General features: G+C 45.4%; 1 protein-coding gene across 43 annotated transcripts in view; it reads left to right on the top strand.

Annotated features, from left to right (window-relative positions):
- Nucleotides 1-17812, top strand: part of LOC147353366 (uncharacterized) — a 478153-nt gene that overhangs the window by 364457 nt on the left and 95884 nt on the right. Inside the window, exon 8 of one of the 43 annotated variants that reach the window (XR_015145083.1) lies at nucleotides 8458-9553. The exons of 38 other annotated variants lie outside the window; for them this stretch is intronic. The gene's annotated coding sequence lies outside the window, so the exon portion shown is untranslated. Of the gene's footprint in view, nucleotides 1-8089; nucleotides 8434-8457; nucleotides 9554-14324; nucleotides 14651-17812 lie in introns of those variants that run through there. 4 more of the 43 variants (XR_015145087.1, XR_015145095.1, XR_015145079.1 and 1 more) reach the window with 4 other exon arrangements.

Genomic DNA, 17812 nt, shown 5'->3' with positions numbered 1-17812 from the left:
TGGCTTAAGCTAGGGTTCTACCTAGCTACATGATCTTGGATGAGTCAGTTTCCTTTTGTGGGGCTTGGTTTCTCCATCTTAACAAGTATGACCCTAAAACTCACCATCCTTTCTACTATTCTGAGAGCTTATCACGGGATCCGTCCTGTTGACTGGATGAGTTCTTACACTAGTAGTGCCTGATCCATGATATTAAGCATACAGAAATGTTAATAACCTTGTTTCCCTTTGAAAAGCTATGAGAGTACAGATGGATTTCCTAGGCCCCATCTGAGCTTTGCACCCAGCAAATCAAATATCACACATTTAAATGTCCTTGGCACTGCCAGTGTAGACAGAAGTCTTAGCCAGATACTGCAGGGAAGTTTGGTTCATCCACCATCGAGCAGTTCAAAGTCAGACTCTGTTTTTGAAATGAACCAACTTGCCTCTCACCGTCTGTTTTCTAGGACCTGGGATGATGCACACTCTTATTTCCATTTGTAGCCTAATCTATTCCCAGGAATATGCACTGAAAACCAAGAAAGAAATGTCATCCTTTGGCTGGTTACCCTTAAATACCAGAAACCACCTTCTTTTTTATTTTCTTATTTTTTTTTCCATATTTAAAATTAGCATCCTCTTCTAAGAAATATCTTCATTTAAATATATTCATTTCTCTGTAAGAATGGAAAAAAAGCACTTATTCCTGAACTGGCACTAAGACTCACACTGGAGATGTCATCACCTTATTTGTTAAGTAAAATTCACTGGGGCCTTAGTGGTACCCTTACTATATAAACTTTATTGTGGCTTTTGTTTATTTTATTGAGGATTTTGAAGGCAACTTATAACCCATAAATAAATGTGTACTTTGTGGCAGACACTTTGCTTATCTTTAGGTTTTCTGAGGTTAAAGCTATGTGGTCCCTTCCCTTGGGGATCTCTGTTTTTGATGGGAGAAATAGAGTTGTGAATGGTATTCACTGTATTATTGGTGGGTGTACAGTACTGGATACCTCTGTGACTCCTGTAAGTCTTGCCTTCATCCTTCAAAGTCAAAGAGTGGCCACTCACGGTCAATTACTGAATTGCAGGTATAGAACCAATGAGGAGTGAGCTGTAAGGATTTTAGGACTAGAATTAGATCTTAACTTCCCAAACATTGGCCAGAAGAGTCACATCACTAATTTTTCCAATATGGGGATTTATATACCTGATTTTCAAAAGTTTGATCTGTCAATTTGAAGGTATACCGCAAAAGTCATAAAAAATGGTATATGGACCAGTAGTTTCTCTGTAAGGAATTTACCCTAGGAAGCTATAGATACACTCAAAGTTATTGTAAGCGTGTTCATTACAGTGTTATTTACATTAGGGGATAAATTATACTTATAGAGTATCAGTTCACTGAATTAGGGTAGATAGAGATAGTGGAATGCAATGCAGTGATGACATTGAAAAGTACTTAATGGCAGGGAAAGAAACATGACATACAGTTTGATGAAACAGAAGGTGATAAACTTTTTTAGGCAAGGAGACTACATTCAAATATTTATGTGTATCTGTGTATGCCATATAAGGATAGATATAGATGCAGGTAAACATACTTAATGGAAAAAATCTGGAAGGATATGCACTCCTACTTAGAAGTGGTCATTTCTTGCTGGGGTTATTTCAGGTGACATTTACTTTCTTTTGTATATGTATTCTACAATGTATGTGGATTGCTTTTAAGATCAGAAAATATGCTGATTTTTTAAAAATGGGACTGGCTTCTGGGTGTGCTGGCAGAATAACAATGGTGAGGACCAGTTGGCAGAGCCATCAGAGATTTTGAGACTACAGCCTTCATAAAGTCACTCCAGAATGAACCCCCACCCCTTTAATATCACTTTGGACCATTTGGAAATGGACACTACAGACATGTCTGTGTATGTAAGAGTTGGGGTGGTTGTGGTAAAAGGGTCTCCTTGGATGACATAGGGTAGTTGGTTTGGTTGGACACTGATGATGGACAATCTTAACCAGATGGAGATCAGGGAACAGAGGCTCATGTCAGTGATTCCAGCTGCTTCATCTACTTCTGAAGGAACTGATGTCTCAACAGGTGGGTGATTAGAATAACTTGGAAACAAGATGGGAAAGCAGTTGCTCTGAACCACAACTTCAGACTTCAAATCAGGATGATGGGTGAGGGCCAGCCCTCCACTTGTCTGATTCATAAGGGAGGTTGTGAATTAGAGGCACCTAATGATGATGGATCACAATAAACTGTGGAAAATTCTGAAAGAGATGGGAATACCAGACCTCTTAAGAAACCTATATGCAGGTCAGGAAGCAACAGTTAGAACTGGACATGAAACAAGAGACTGGTTCCAAATAGGAAAAGGAGTATGTCAAGGCTGTATATTGTCACCCTGCTTATTTAACTTCTATGCAGAGTACATCATGAGAACTGCTGGGCTGGACGAAGCACAAGCTGGAATCAAGATTGCCAGGAGAAATATCAATAACCTCAGATATGCAGATGACACCACCCTTATGGCAGAAAGTGAAGAGGAACTCAAAAGCCTCTTGATGAAAGTGAAAGTGGAGAGTGAAAAAGTTGGCATAAAGCTCAACATTCAGAAAACGAAGATCATGGCATCTGGTCCCATCACTTTATGGGAAATAGATGGGGAAACAGTGGAAACAGTGTCAGACTTTATTTTTTTGGGCTCCAAAATCACTGCAGACAGTGATTTTAGCCATGAAATTAAAAGACGCTTACTCCTTGGAAGGAAAGTTATGACCAACCTAGATAGCATATTGAAAAGCAGAGACATTAGTTTGCCAACAAAGGTCCATCTAGTCATGGCTATGGTTTTTCCAGTGGTCATGTATGGATGTGAGAGTTGGACTGTGAAGAAAGCTGAGCACCGAAAAATTGATGTTTTTGAACTGTGGTGTTGGAGAAGACTCTTGAGAGTCCCTTGGACTACAAGGAGATCCAACCAGTCCATTCTAAAGGAGATTAGTCCTGGGTGTTCATTGGAAGGACTGATGCTAAAGTATTGAAACTCCAATACTTTGGCAACCTGATGCGAAGAGTTGACTCATTGGAAAAGACCCTGATGCTGGGAGGGATTGGGGGAAGGAGGAGAAGTGGACGACAGAGGATGAGATGGCTGGATGGCATCACCAACTCTATGGACATGAGTTTGAATAGACTCTGGGAGTTGGTGATGGACAGGGAGGCCTGGTGTGCTGCGATTCATGGGGTCGCAAAGAGTCGGACATGACTGAGTGACTGAACTGAACTGAATGATGATGGTATTTATTCCCTGAGACCAGCCAGTAATATACTTGGACACATCTCAAAACAGTGTCCTAGGAGCCACATTCTAAAGAAGGAAGAAAAACAAAAATGTTAGTTCCTCTATAAGGAATTAAAAAAACAAATCACCTTCTGTTTGGATTTCTTTGTGTTTCATAGTAAGTACAGGGAGGATGTAATCTCCTTAGCTCCCTCCCTCCATACATTTCCTCTCTTTCTACTCCCCTTTGTAATTACCAGTAAGCAGGAAGGTGTTGTTAACCTGAGTGATCCAGGAGAGCCACTGTTGAGCATGGTGACCGTATCTTAAAAGTCCTCATCCCCATGTTTCATTCCTTCTTTTCCACTCTTGCTACAAGCCTGGGTGGAGGGCCATCCTCAGGACCAGTTTTCTTCCTCCATCTTTCCTGACTGTGCAGCTGGGGAAATAAGGGGGTCAGAGCACCTGGCTTATCCAGCTTTCTGGAGCAGGCCTGAATTTCTGTGTGGCCTGCAGTCTTCCCATTTAGAAACCTAGGAAAGAAATGGGTCAATGTATTGACATCTTGGTCTGGAGAATTCTCTGTTACGTGGGGCTTCCTGTACACGATCAGATGTTTAGTAGCATCCCTAGCCAGTAACTCTGTCCCCTCCATTTATGACCACCGCAGATGTCTCCTGAGACTATTAAATGCCCCCAGTGGGGTAAACTCTCCTCTGGTTGAGAAGCACCGCTTTTCACTTAGGACTTGCTGGGTGTACTTTCGGCTTCTGTTTTGCATCCTTGGGTACTAACAGATAGTTTCTGGATACACATAGAAGAGCCACATCACTGAGGGTTCAGTTTAGAGCTGTCCTAATACACAGCCATGTTGAGAGGTCTAGACCCACTCCAGCAGGCTTTAGACACCTTGTGTGTGTGCTGGGTTGCTTTAGTTGTGTCCGACTCTTTGCAACTCCATGGACTGTAGCCTGCTAGGCTCCTCTGTCCATGGAATTCTCCAGGCAAGAATACTGGAGTGGGTTACCATTTGCTCCTCCAGGGGATCTTCCCGACCCAGGGCTCAAACCTGTGTCTCTTACATCTCCTGCACCGGCAGGCAGATTCGTTACCACTAGCACCACTAGACACCTCGTGGAGGTGGATTTTCCTCCTAGGCACCTTTAGGCAGCCTATGGGAATCAAAGCTGGCAGCTTGCCACGGCCAGGGGAGTCAGGGCACCAGGTCTTGTTCTACTTCCTGGTCCCTGAGCATTTTGGCTGAGCTCAGAGCCCACGGAAGGGAGAGGCCATCATGGAGGCGGGGAGCAGGGCAGGAAGGAGAGCATGCAGGAGTGGGGTCAGGAATTTCCTTAGCTTCATTGGAAACAGATGTCTAGCAGCAGCAGCAGAGGTGAAGGGCGGGGCTCTGCTTGAGGCTAGCAGGCTTGGCTGCTTCCCCTCTCCACCTCCCTCAAACTTCTCCCTGCCTCCTTCCCACCCCCGCAAGCACTATTATTTAAGGCAAGGGTTCTGGCTTAAGGGAAGCTGCCTTCATGAGAGCATGAGCAGATGTGATGACTGTATTTGCATGTGGTCAGAGATCATGGGATTAAAGCACCTCAGGGTAGAAAGGTCCCTTTGTGATCTGAGTTCAACACCTTCATCTGAGGTCAGAAACCAAGCATGCAGTCCAGGAATCCAGGTGTTAATTTAATTCCCAGGGTCTTCGCCCATAACCCGCCCATTCCTTGAAGCCCTCTTTTAAGAAGTAACTGGGGTGGGGAGGGAGGTGGGAGGGGTTTCAGGATGAGGGGACACACCTACACCCATGGCTGATTGATGTTGATGCATGGCAAAAACCATCACAATATTGTAAAGTAATTAGCCTCCAATTAAAATAAATAAGTTACTTTTTTTAAAAAGTCAAAATATAAAAAAGAAGTAAACCCTCTAAGATCTAATTGAGCATATCTGTCATTCCTAGCCTGTGCCTATGGCAGACATCACTAATTGATCACAGAGTTTTTTCCCCACGGGGTTTTGATGCTGCCTAATTATCCTTTATCCAAACAGCACCCCGGGTAGGTGGTGCCAATCAATCGGATATTAAAAGTGTTTTCTGCACCTTCTGGTGACTTGGTCTGTCAGTCTTTTTAGAGATACATGAAAAGTAGGGCCTGGGGGAATGTGTTAATTTGAGATTGTCTTTTGAGAAAGGGTGAAAGGAAGTATGTCACAATTGTAGGCTATTCTAGAGCCTTTGAAACCTCAGTGTGGACATGGAGTACCTGGAAGATGTTTCTGCAGTGCAGGAAGTCTGGAGAGAGGCCTGAGAATCTGCAGTTCTAACAAGCCCCTGGGCGATGCTGACGCAGCTGGTCTGTGGATCGCACAAATCCACCCAAGCCCGCCAGTTCATCATGTAGGAAACTGTGGTTCCCAGAGGATGAGGGAGGAATCAGGTCCGTTTCACCATACTCTTTGTTAGTCCCTGGACACAAGGATTTCATTAATGTCTGCTCCTCGCTCTGTTTGGCTGATCTCTTTGGCCGGGTATCTGGCCTGCAACTACCAAACCTTTTCAACCAGAGGCATCTCAGAATTGATGTCCACCTCAAATCTGGTGTATTTAGAACCTGACTCCAAGTAAGAACTATTATATGCCTTCACATTTTTGGTCTTTCTGGAACATTCTTAAAGATACTGTGGGAGGTCGTACCGTGCTAAGAACTGAACCTTAACTGAGGACAACAGAGTGGATGGATGGTCCCTGAAAGGTCTATTTCCTTTGAGCGGACCTCGTTTATTTTGGAATTGCCTGCTGCTGGAAGGAAAACTAACATGGACTGTCATGGCTTAAGAGGGGGGTAGGGCTTCATGTTTTGGTAAATAACCTCTGAGTTGAGAAAACGTTTTTTGTTTTTTTTTAATCCAGCCTAAATAAATAACTGGGTTCAATCCCTGGGTTGGGAAGATCCCCCAGAGAAGGGAAAGGCTACCCACTCCAGTATTCTGGCCTGGAGAATTCCATGGATTGTATAGGCCATGAGGTCGCAAAGAGTCGGACACCACTGAGCGACTTTCACTTTCAAATAACTGCAAGGGGAAAGGTGGTGGGGAGGGGGTTTCTTTCCTTTCCCTCAGTAATTGAGACATCTCACTCTGGCATAATTATATTGTCAAATGGAAGATGCTTCAAGTAATTAGGAACATAATTAGTCAAGCTTTTCTGCTCCCTGTGTCCTCGACTAAAACACATGCCTTATATCCAGTGCCCTTTGCAGCACGGGACCATCTTTAACAAGAAACACTTTCTTCTTCTTTTGCTTTTAATGAACAAAAGGAGAAAAGGAAAACAAAGAGTCTTTCGGAGATCAGAAATGCTACTTACTTGGTATCAGTTAACAAAAATCAGATATGTGGAAAGATAACATTAAGAAACATCATATACTGTGACTTTGGTCAAGGTTGCTGCTTCTGCTGTTATTACTATTATTAATAATAGTAGTGGTATAATTTCTTCGAACTTGGTATTCTCAGAGTTCGTGAACTTTCTCTCTGACCATCTCTTCATCAGATACAGAAAAGCCTTGGATTTTTCAACTGATTTTACAGAGTTTGTAAAGAAGTTTCTTGATACCTCAAGTCCTCCCTGCCAAGGAAAGCAGAGACATGAATGAGCTCAAATAGACTGTGGTCTCTTTTAGAGAAGGAACCTGGTTTTTGTCCATAAAATGCCCTTGACTATGGTGGGCATCCAGTAAATGGTGACCCCCCCCAGTGGAAACTGGTATGTGACCAAACCATACAGACTCGGGATGAAAGAGGGCATTGTTCCATTCACAAGTTCTCAGACAAGAGCTTCACCAGGGCCTCCATACACACGAACTCTCCGAGTTCTCAGAGCCTCCTGACAAACAGGTATTAATCATCCCAGCTCATTGAGAATTGAGCCCAGTGGGAGCCCCAGTCTACCATGATGAGCCCATTCACAGGATGGAGGGGGCCTCAGTCTCCCCTCCCCTCGCTGGACCCCTACCACTCCAAGGCCTACAGCTGCTCCTGGCTTCAGTCTGGATGTGGCTTCCCGCTTCTCTCCTACTTCTGTATTAATATTTGCCTTCCTGACTCTCTGGGGTCCGGGGCCAGGGGGTGGTGGTTGGGAGGTGGAAGACTGTGGTACAAGACTGTGATACAAAGACAGCAGACCCTGGAATCAGATACGTCTAGGCTTGAATCTAAGCTCTACTTATCCTGAAGCAAATTACTTCATCTCCTTCATCCTTGGTCTTTCAATCTGTTAAACAGGAATCAGCATATGGATGGACAGAATGATGGATGGGTAGATAGATGGATTAATTTTAAAAAAGCAAATAATTAATAGGGAAGTGATGGGTGAGTGGGTGAGACATGTTAGCATTAACATGCCTAAATGTGTAAGAGTGATATCTCCTTTTAAGGAAACTACATGCTCGTTTTTGGTTCAGGATCATAGGGATCAGGAGAGCGAGGCATCAGAGAAGCGAGTTTACAACCCAGCTGGGGTCCTTACAGTTAGTTTTGTTTCAGGTCAGCATTTACCACATTCGTGCCAAGGAACATGAGGCAGATGCTCCATAAAAAGAGGGTTCGGTGGTCCAGGGTCTTTGGGAAATTGAACCCGTTCTTGGAGATTCACATATACAAGAGCATCATATTGAAGCCTTTGAGAAGTTTTATAAATACTTGTTTTGTGGTAATAATACTTGCTATTGTTTAAAATCCAATGTGTCTGCAAAACATGCTCACGCAGCCTGTCTTTCACATACTGCTTCTTAACTCACTCCCAGAGGAACCACATCCTGTAGGACCTGTCTTTCATATGCAGTGGCCAAGACTACACAGCACTCTCCATGTGGGGTCCATCCACACGGGCTGGTGGTCATCGAGAATCACATACATGCTGTGGATGCATCCTCCCAAACGATCATGTGATGGGATTAGGACCAGTGTTACCACCACCGCCGTTTCACAGATGAATGAATGGCACTCCGGCAGATGGAAGGAACTGTCTGAGTCTACACAGTTTACAACTGACAAGTTTAACTTCATCCCTGGTCGCTCAATGCCCATTCTCTTAGGTCCACATGTACTCGTGTCCGTAGTTACTGGGGTCTCTCTCTGGTGCCTGCTTGGTGATGCATATCTGTTGAAACAGGTCTGGGCAGCCCATGCACTTCACTCTGCAAATGTGGAAACAGCAAGTGCACTTCACAGCCTGACAAGCAGCTCTCCAGCAAAGGATAATGGAGCAGGAGAGAATGATCACACTAACGAAGGCGGTAATTGCACTTACCAGGACTTGTAGAGCACTTTGCTGTTTTGTGAGTGCTTTCACACATGGCACCCCTCTTATATCATCACAGCAACCCAATGAGTAAACTGGGCTTGGCGCTTTTGCCCTCACCTGACAAGGAGGAAACCGCAGTGCAGCGAGGTAAACGGAGGAGCAGAATCTCATGCGGTGCGCCGGCAGCAAGTGCATCGCCCGAGGCCGCTGCCTCTCTCCTGACTAGCTCTATTATTTGCATTACCACCCCTCAGAGAACATGGTGCAAACAGACCTGTCTCTTGCCGGTGTCTGTGCTTTCCAACTGCCCACTTCTATTCTTTCCTCCTTCCTCCATTTAGAATGAAAATTTCAAAATCCTGAGATATGCAAAGAGAACAGTCACTCATAATCCCACCGTCCTGAGATGACCACTGCGTATTTGCATCTAGTATTGTTTTATGCCCATTTGCCTGTTATTACATTTTCTCAAAAGCATACTTTTAAATGTCTGCAGTGAGTTTCATTTTATCTTACTTTACATTATCCTTTTGTTGTTGGGTGTTTAGAACGTTTTCATATTTTCTGTAATTTAAGTAACATGATAAACATCATTATACATAAATTTTTGGGAGCTTAAAAAACAAAACACTGTCCTTGAGATAAATTTCTTGAATGAAATTTTAGAGTCAGAGTGTTTCCAGATATTTAAGACTTTGGGTGGATGTTCAAAATTGCCATCTAGAAAAGTTTTACTAATTTTATAGCACCATGAGCAATAATTTTCTGCACTTACTATTACTCTTTTTGAACTTTTAAAAGTTCACAGGCATTGTTTTAATTTTTGTTTCTTTAATTACCAGTTTGGATGATTTTCTCTTTTTAAATATTCACTTTTGGTTGGTCATTTTTATTTCTTCTTTTGCTAATTTCCTGCTCATGTCCTTCCTATGATTCTTATTACAATGATCATTATTTTGCTTTAGGTATGCTTTTCTTATTAATATCTTAGGAATCTTTATATATTAAGGGGGCTAATATTTATGTTGCAAATAATGTTTCCCTTAGGTTGAAATCATAATGAGGTAAACACTGTGAGGCATGTTTTTAATTGATGAGAGAACTTATAGGGGGTAAGATCCTGGCTCAGGATGAAGAACACATTTCTAGTAAGGAAAGAAAATTATGTAAAGAAGGGATTTATGGTTTTGTGTTAATCTTATTTCATGGAGAGGTAAACCAAGACTCAGAGAGTTCCAGTAATTTGCCCCAGGTCACATAGCACAAAATCAGAAACAAGATTTGAACCCAGGTCTGTCATCTCCAGCTTCTGTGTACTTTCCATTGTGTGTCTCCCTGGCATCCCAAAGGGAGGTGATCATCAAAGCTATGTTGCAGATATACATTGATTGCAGTCCCTACTGGGGACTGCAGGACGACTTCCCTTCTGGGGCAGTGGATAGGAATCCGCCAGACAGTGCAGAGGGACACAGGTTTGATCCCTGGTCCAAGAAGATCCCACAGGCCATGGGGGCAACTCAGCCTGTGTGCCACAGCTACTGAGCCCACGTGTCACAACTCCTGAACCCCCACACCCTAGAGCCTGTGCTCCACAGCAAGAGAAGCCACCACAATGAGAAACCTGTGCACCTCAACAAAGAGTAGACCCCACTTGCCACAACTAGAGAAAGTCTGTGGGCAGCCCCAAGACCCAGTGCAGCCGTAAATAAATAATAAATAAACAGATTGTTCGCAGTCCACAGGAAAGACCCGATGAGGAAAGAGACAAGAGAATGAAGAAAACAATTAGGAGACTGAGAATTGGAGCCCTTAAAGAAATACATTCAAAGACATCAAGGCAGAGGTCTTCATTCATAAACGAGAGGTGGAGCAACATGACCAAGCCACCTTCCTCAATCCACACCTTGCATCACCCTTATCAGCACCAACCTGGCTGCTTTTAAGGCCACTCTTGACTTTCTCTGAGCTAATCTCAAAGATTGATTTTCTTAAGAAGACAGATGTGGAGTACGCTTTTGGGTGGCACCATTTGCAGTATTTCAGATTCCTACTTTCTGCTTTCCCTTTCTCACATTCCTATTTCTCTTTATTTATTTTTCTTAAACTGCTGAGTCTGATAAATTAGGGCTATTAAGAGACTGTTTGTTATTCCGTCCTGAGTTACTATTTTTAGAGCTTAAAACACTCATAAATATATGGATGCCCTGACTGTAAATGGATACATTTTAGCCAGTGAAAAATTCATTTTCTCTAATACACGTTTTTAAAGTGTCCTCCTGAAGTTCTGCACAATATCTCACCATGATCTTTCACTGTTCCTCCCATTTTTATCCGATAAAAGCAGATCCATCATCCGTGTGGTTCCTTTTTCTCTGCACCATAAATAACAGCTGGGAAGGGGGGCATCTCCCACAACACAGCAGCTTCGGGTTTTAACCAGTTTTGGAATTTATTGTTCAGCCTTCTTGGGATGGGAGCCAAAGGTACCTGCATGCCCCTCAGTTATCTCATGGCCTCTCTCGTTTTGGACAAAGGCACTCCAAGTACAAGCAGAGTGAATTTTGCATCTGATTTCATCCTGACTTTCTGGATGGAAAATCAGATATGAGGAAGTCTTCATATGATGGTCATACACCCAAGGGGTCTTCCCAGGTGGCTCCGTGGTAACAAATTCGCTTGCCAATTCAAGAGATACAGTAGACGCGGGTTTGATCCCTGGGTCAGAAAGATCCCCTGGAGTAAGAAATGACCACTCACTATAGTATTCTTCCTGGGAAATTCTATGGACTGAGGAACCTAGCAGACACATTCCATGGGGTCACAAAAAGTCAGACAAAACTGAGCACACACATATATACCCAGGATCTTCTGAGTCAGCCTCAGTTTTTGACTATAAACCCAGTCAAATTATTTTTTAATATTTGTTTTTATTTATTTGGCTGTGCCGGGTCTTAGCTGTGGCATGTGGGATCGAATTCCCTGACCAGGGATCCAACCCGGGCCCCCCGCATTGGAAATGTGGAGTCTTAGCCGTTGGACTACCAGGGAAGTCCCCCCCCCAAGTGAAATGATTTGAGAGTGACCGTTTTTAAAGCTCAGATGTATCCTGGTTTGGATGACAAATTATATAGTCACTGTGGATGTAGGTTTAGAAACCCCGTGCTCTATATTGCTTCTCATCTTTTCCCTATTTCCCATCAGATCTTCATTCTGTGTGTTGAAATTTTCTCTCCTTTCCATCAACCACTTATCATAGTCAGGAGACTTACTATCAGAGGTAACATCTCCAGACTGGAAAAAAAGAAAGATACACGATGTTAGCTCCCACCCTGTACGAGACTCTATGCTAGAAGCTTTTCAAAAAGTCATGCTTTCATTCTAAGGACAACTCCCAAGAGCTGCTGTAATTCATCAATATCAAGAGGCATATGTTTTCATTCATTAGTATCTGGAAATTGGGCCATGCCTTATCACTGATGTCATCTTGTAATTGCCGTTGGTCATGTAGCATTGTGGTGTACTTGTCATGGTCTGTGCTTGTACGAGCATCAAAACTGACAGAATGGGTGTCAGCAGCTTGGAAGAAAATTGTAGAAGCTTCTTTCAGATCCCAGGAATCAAATGATTGTGGAGAAAGGCAGGCAGTGCTTATTGGCAAATAAGCACTCTTTAGCCATATTTGGGGAGCAGACATCAATAGCAGACCAGCTCTGCATCACTGAAGAGCCACATTCAACACAGCAAACATGACTATTGGTTTCTTTTAAGGATTCCTGTAAGAAATGCTGTATCACCAATAACTTTAATGATACGGGGCGGGTGGGGGTGCGTGTTGTTTGGAAAGTTACCTGATGATTTTTGGATGGCAGAGTAACTCTGACTATTAAGAACATCGAGGAATACTTCAACACATTTGAATTTATAGTTTATTTTTATTTAAAAATTTCCTTTTTATTCATGCCAGAGAGTGACATGGGCTTCCCAGTTGGGGCTAGTGGTAAAGAACCCAGCTGCCAATGCAGGTGACTTAAGAGATGTGGGTTGGATTCCTAGGTTGAGAAGATCCCCTGGAGGAGGGCCTGGCAACCCATTCCAGTATTCCTGTCTGGTGAATCCCATGGATAGAGGAGCCTGGTGGGCTATAGTCCAGTGGGTCGCAGAGAGTCATACACAACTGAAGCGTCTTAGCACACACGCATGCAAGAGTGACATGAGATAAAATCTATATGGATTAAATCTCAAAGAGATTTTAAAATAATTTTAAATATAAAATGAAATTCCAAGAGATTAAAAACATTGAGTCAAAGGTTTGCGGAAGTATCCTTTGTTTGTTTGTTTGTTTGTTTTCTTAGTGGTATATAAGAAAACAGGTGTCCAGTCATTGATGGTGTTTTCTGGTGAGTAGTAGTTACTCTTGAGCTCATTTCACAGGTGAGACTAGAAAGACATGTATTCCCAAAGGTGACACAGTTAGCTAGTGGCTGTGTAGCTGTGGGGTTGGAATGAGTCAAAAAGTTGACTTAGATAACAGTCATGGGGTTGCTGCAAAGTGCCAGGCAATGTCTGGGAAAGTCAGAAGGAAACTCGTGTGGTCTCTACTCTCCCAGAGCTTCTGGTCCTGGGAGCAGAGGGAGTGCCTCGGAAGATGGAGAGGCAGGTAACTGTGATGCTTCCTGAAGGGTCTGATGGTAGCAAGAGATTCAGCCCTGAAGCTGGGGCTCTGAAGCAGCACCCACGAGGAAGGGGCTCCCAGACTCTGGCCTGGAGAGGAAGGAGGGAGTATGAACCCATTGAGGAATCTGGGGAGTAGGAGCGCTGTTTCACACAGCGGGACAGCAAGTACCAGCAAGCATCAGCGCACATGGCCGCTGAATCTGCCGCCTGCATCCTTTCCGTGAGGGTACCTTGTGGAGTTGCTGATGCTGACTGGCTGGGGCAGTGCCCTGCGGGAGACAGCAGCAGCTCTCCTGGGGAGAAAGAAGATTAACTTCCCCAGGAACTGATGCTTTGGACTCGCTCTGCCTAATTCTCACAGAAGTAGGGGGCTGGCATTAAAAACTCCAATCTCAAGGTGAGAAAAGCAAAGTTCCAAGTGCTAACCCGCTGTGCCCAAGTTCACACAGGTCATAAGTGATGGAGGTGAGATGCAGACCCCAGAGGACTGGACTCAAAGTGAGTTTGTGTTAAACATCAAAGTAGGTCACACAGCTCCAGGACGAGAGGAGCTGCAGGATCCATTTGACTCCGTCCCCGCCATGCCCTGGTGTGTTGCTGGAGGGGAGGGAAACAGAGGCCCCACGGGTGAGCGGTGACCTTCCCCAGGTCACACGTGGCCAGTCAAGCTAGGAACAAAGGTGTCAAGGAGCGCCTTCTTCACTTACTCATATGTCCATGACTTTCATCAACTTGTGTTTAAGGGCCGTTCAAGCAGGACAAACCACCGCTTTAAAGCAATTACTCGGTGATGATCAGGAGGGGCCGGGGGATTCTGTTTGCTTATGTGTGTGAACCTGAAATGCCTACTTTCTTAATTAAGCTTTAACTCTGCCTTTTGCCTCAAGCTTTTCATTTTTTTCCCCCTCTTTAACAAGTCTCAGCCTTTCTCCATCACTGGAGGCCTTGGACTTTGCCTGTTTCATTTCTCTCTTCTGAGAAGCATCTTCTCCTGCCCCACTACAAGTATACCTCCCCTTTCTAGCCCCAGTTCCCAGCTGCTCTTAATTTCATGATTATCAGCCATGGGCAGTCTTTCTTGATGACTCAGAAGCAAGGGATGCAGGGAATTCTATACCTGGGACTCCTCCTTCCCACCCAGCTCCCCTCAGTGCCACTCACCCTTTCTCAAGAACCCATCCGAGGTCTCGAGCAGCCTTCCCTGATCAGCACCAAGTTTGTTTGAGGTGCTCCAGGTCTGGCCCTCATGGCTCTGGTGACTTCGTGATTTTGGCTTTGAATCTCCAGCAACTGGCAATGCATCTGGTACGCAGGAGATGCTTGATAGATGCTTCTTGAATGAATGAATGCGTGAAGGAATGAATGGACAAACTAGGCCAGTGTTCAGGTGAGTGTAGGTGTCTGCAATGGCTGTTGGTGGGAGGGAGTTGTTATCTGTCTTATCTTGGGAAAGACTGAAGGCGAAAGCAGGGGGCAGGTGATGATTGGATGGCATCACCGATTCAATGGACATGAATTTGAGCAAACTCCAGGAGAAAGTGGAGGCAGAGGAGCCTGGTGGGCTGCAGTCCATGGGGTTGCAAAGAATTGGACATGACTCAGCAACTGAACGACAGCAAAAAGTGTTAGGAATCACTTACCACAGATGAAGATGTTTAGAGAAGTTTAATGGGCGTGTATTGGAATATCTACTTACCCAGTGTCCTCCAGCTGGACATAGTTTATGCCTCAGTTCCTGCCTAACCTTGATGGAGAGTCACTGAACCCTGCTTGCTGGTTTTAAGCGTTTGGTTGTGCCCTTAGCTTACCTCTCACCCCTAATCGGGAACCCCTTAGGTGTCGTGAGTGTTCCATATACCTGTGCATTCACTCTTCCGTGAGATACTTATGTAACGACTACCGTGCTCTCAGCACGATGCTGAGGCAGACAGACACAGGATCCTCGTCTCTGGGGACCTAGTAAGGTGGTGGCAGAGAAGTTAGCAGCTGGGCACAGTCAGGTGGGTGAGGTGAGGATGCCCATGGGAATACAGAGCAGACGCACCTACAACGGGCTGGTGTCATCAGAAACGGCTTCCAGGGAGAAGGAGGCACGCCGCCTGCTAGTCAACACAGGGGAGGGAGAGAGAGAACGGGGTTATCTGTAATAGCTTTCCCAAAACTTAAAGCTTAAAACAGCCCCCACTTTGTTGTGTCTCCTGGTTCTGTGAGTTGGGAGTTTGGACAGCACTCATTCAGGGGTTCCTCTGCTCCACCTGGCATCAGCTGAGGTCCTTTGACAGCCTTCAGCTGGACGATAGCCTGGTCTAGGGGATGCAAGAAGGCTTTGCTCTCATGCCTGGGACCTCGGTGGGGATGGTTGAGAACTGGCCTCTCTGGCAGGCAGACCACTGTCTTACAGGTCACGCAGAGCTCCCTAGAGAGGGCGTGGCAGCTGCCAGTCCCTTAAGGCATGGGGGGCACAGGCCAGCAGGGCGTTTCTTCCCCGGGCCCCGCTGGACAAGGCAGCCATGGAGCCTGCTCGGGTTCAAGGGGAGAGGACGGAGGCTGCCGTTTGTGGAGGGAGGCAGCCGCCTCGAATCTGCCGTCTTGGAGAGTTGGAAAGCAGGCTCCAGGCAGAGGTGGCAGAATGTGGAGGTGAGAGCCTGACCCAGCGGGTGACTGGAAGGAGCCCGCAGAGGCTGCAGTCATGGAGCAGGCTCCAGAGCAGGCAGAGGTCCCACAGAGCAGAACTTGTTGGCAGGTGTCCTGGAGACTGAGATCTACCTTGGGAAGTTACTGACAGATTCAGAGCAGGGATGTGACATGATTGGATCTGCAATTGAGAAGGACCACCCTGATGATTGTGTGGGGGGAAGGTGGGGGAAGGTTGGCAGAGGGAGCTGCGGACACTGGCTTGGAGGACAGGATTGAAGGAATGCCCGTGAGAGAGATGGAAGCCTTCGAAAAGACGGGGGTGGCAGGAAGAGAGCTTCCCAGGTGGTGCTAGTAGTAAATAACCCGCCTGCCAATGCAGGAGGCATAAAAGATGTGGGTTTGATCCCTGGGTTGGGAAGATCCCTGGAGGAGGGCATGGCAACCCACTCCAGTATTCTGGCCTGGAGAATCCTGTGGACAGGGGAGCCTGGCGGGCTATAGTCCATAGGGTTGCAAAGAGTTGGACACGACTGAAGCAACTTGCACGCGTGCACGATGGGAAGAACTGAATAGAAGCAGGAATATTAGGGACATGGGTGCAGAGGAGGACTTAGCATCCCACCGGCCCCTGTCTCCAGCTGCCCAGCCTCACTCCTGCTTATCACAGAAGACCCCATCTGGTGCCATCTGGACGACAGACATCCAGGCAGCCATGTGCACACCAGTCCTGCACACACAGTTGCACAAGCAGCCGAGATTTAATCCCAGCAATTCCAACAAGCCTCCATCAGCTTCCTGTATGTGAAAAATGGGGATGATCATATTAAATGTGACAAACATTTAACCATCTCTGAAGCTGTGATCTTGGTAGCAGCTGGGAAGAAATGATAAAGTGGTGATAAGGATGGAAATCAAATTTCCTGTCAGAGGAATTGATAAAACATTTCCTTTTGCTAAACAAAGAGAGGTTTTGATTGACCTGATGTATTTTAAGCCTTCAGGGGCCTGTTCTGGATTCTCAGATCTGGAATTGGGAGGCCTGAGGATTTCCTTCTCTCCATATTGCTCCCCTATTTTCTGGAGAGATGACGAGACCCACAGAGCATTCAGGTGTGTCAGTGTGCTTGGATGTGAAAGCTGCCCTGTCCCTCCCCTCCCCAGCTGAGTCACTTACCCTCTGAGCCTGTTTCCTTATTTGTAGACTAATGGTCTCCACTCATCACAGTTGGCATGAGCATCACATGACATCCTGCAGACAGCTTGATTACCACTGCCACACTGACCCTCACAAACATTCTCTGTGTTCAGTTAGGGCCTTCCCAGCATGAAAAAAGCTGAGCACCAAAGAATTGATGCTTTCAAGCTGTGGTGCTAGAGAAGACTCTTGAGAGTCCTTTGGATAGCAAGGAGATGAAACTAGTCAATCCTAAAGGAAATCAACCCCGAATATTTATTGAAAGGACTGATGCTGAAAGTGAAACTCCAATACTTTGGCCATCTGATGTGAAGAGCTGACTCATTGGAAAAGACCCTGATGCTGGGAAGGATTGAGGGCAGGAGGAGAAGGGGACGGCAGAGGATGAGATGGTTGAATGGCATCACCAACTTGATGGACATGAATTTGAACAAACTTGGGAGATGGTGAAGGACAGGGAAGCCTGGCTTGCTGCAGTCCCTGGGTCACAAAGAGTCAGACATGACTCAGTGAATGAAAAGTGCAAAGGTGAGGGGATGGAGGCTCCTAGGGGTCAAGCAGCATATCCAACCAAGGTCACCCCCAGGAAGAGGTTTGAAGTTTGATGCTGGTGACACAGCTGAGACTTTCTCTGTGGCTCTGCAGCACAACTCTTGGAGAGCAGATGGCATCATGTGGAAGCAAATGTGAGCTCAGCTCACTGAACCACCTTCTCAC

This window comes from Bos grunniens, chromosome 18 (assembly GCF_055505025.1).
Source record: "Bos grunniens cultivar Pamir isolate PY7600 chromosome 18, Bosgru_T2T1.0, whole genome shotgun sequence".
Classification (NCBI taxonomy): domain Eukaryota; kingdom Metazoa; phylum Chordata; class Mammalia; order Artiodactyla; family Bovidae; genus Bos; species Bos grunniens.
The sequence above is the reverse complement of the archived record's forward strand: the minus strand, read 5'-3'. Positions and strand labels throughout refer to the sequence as shown.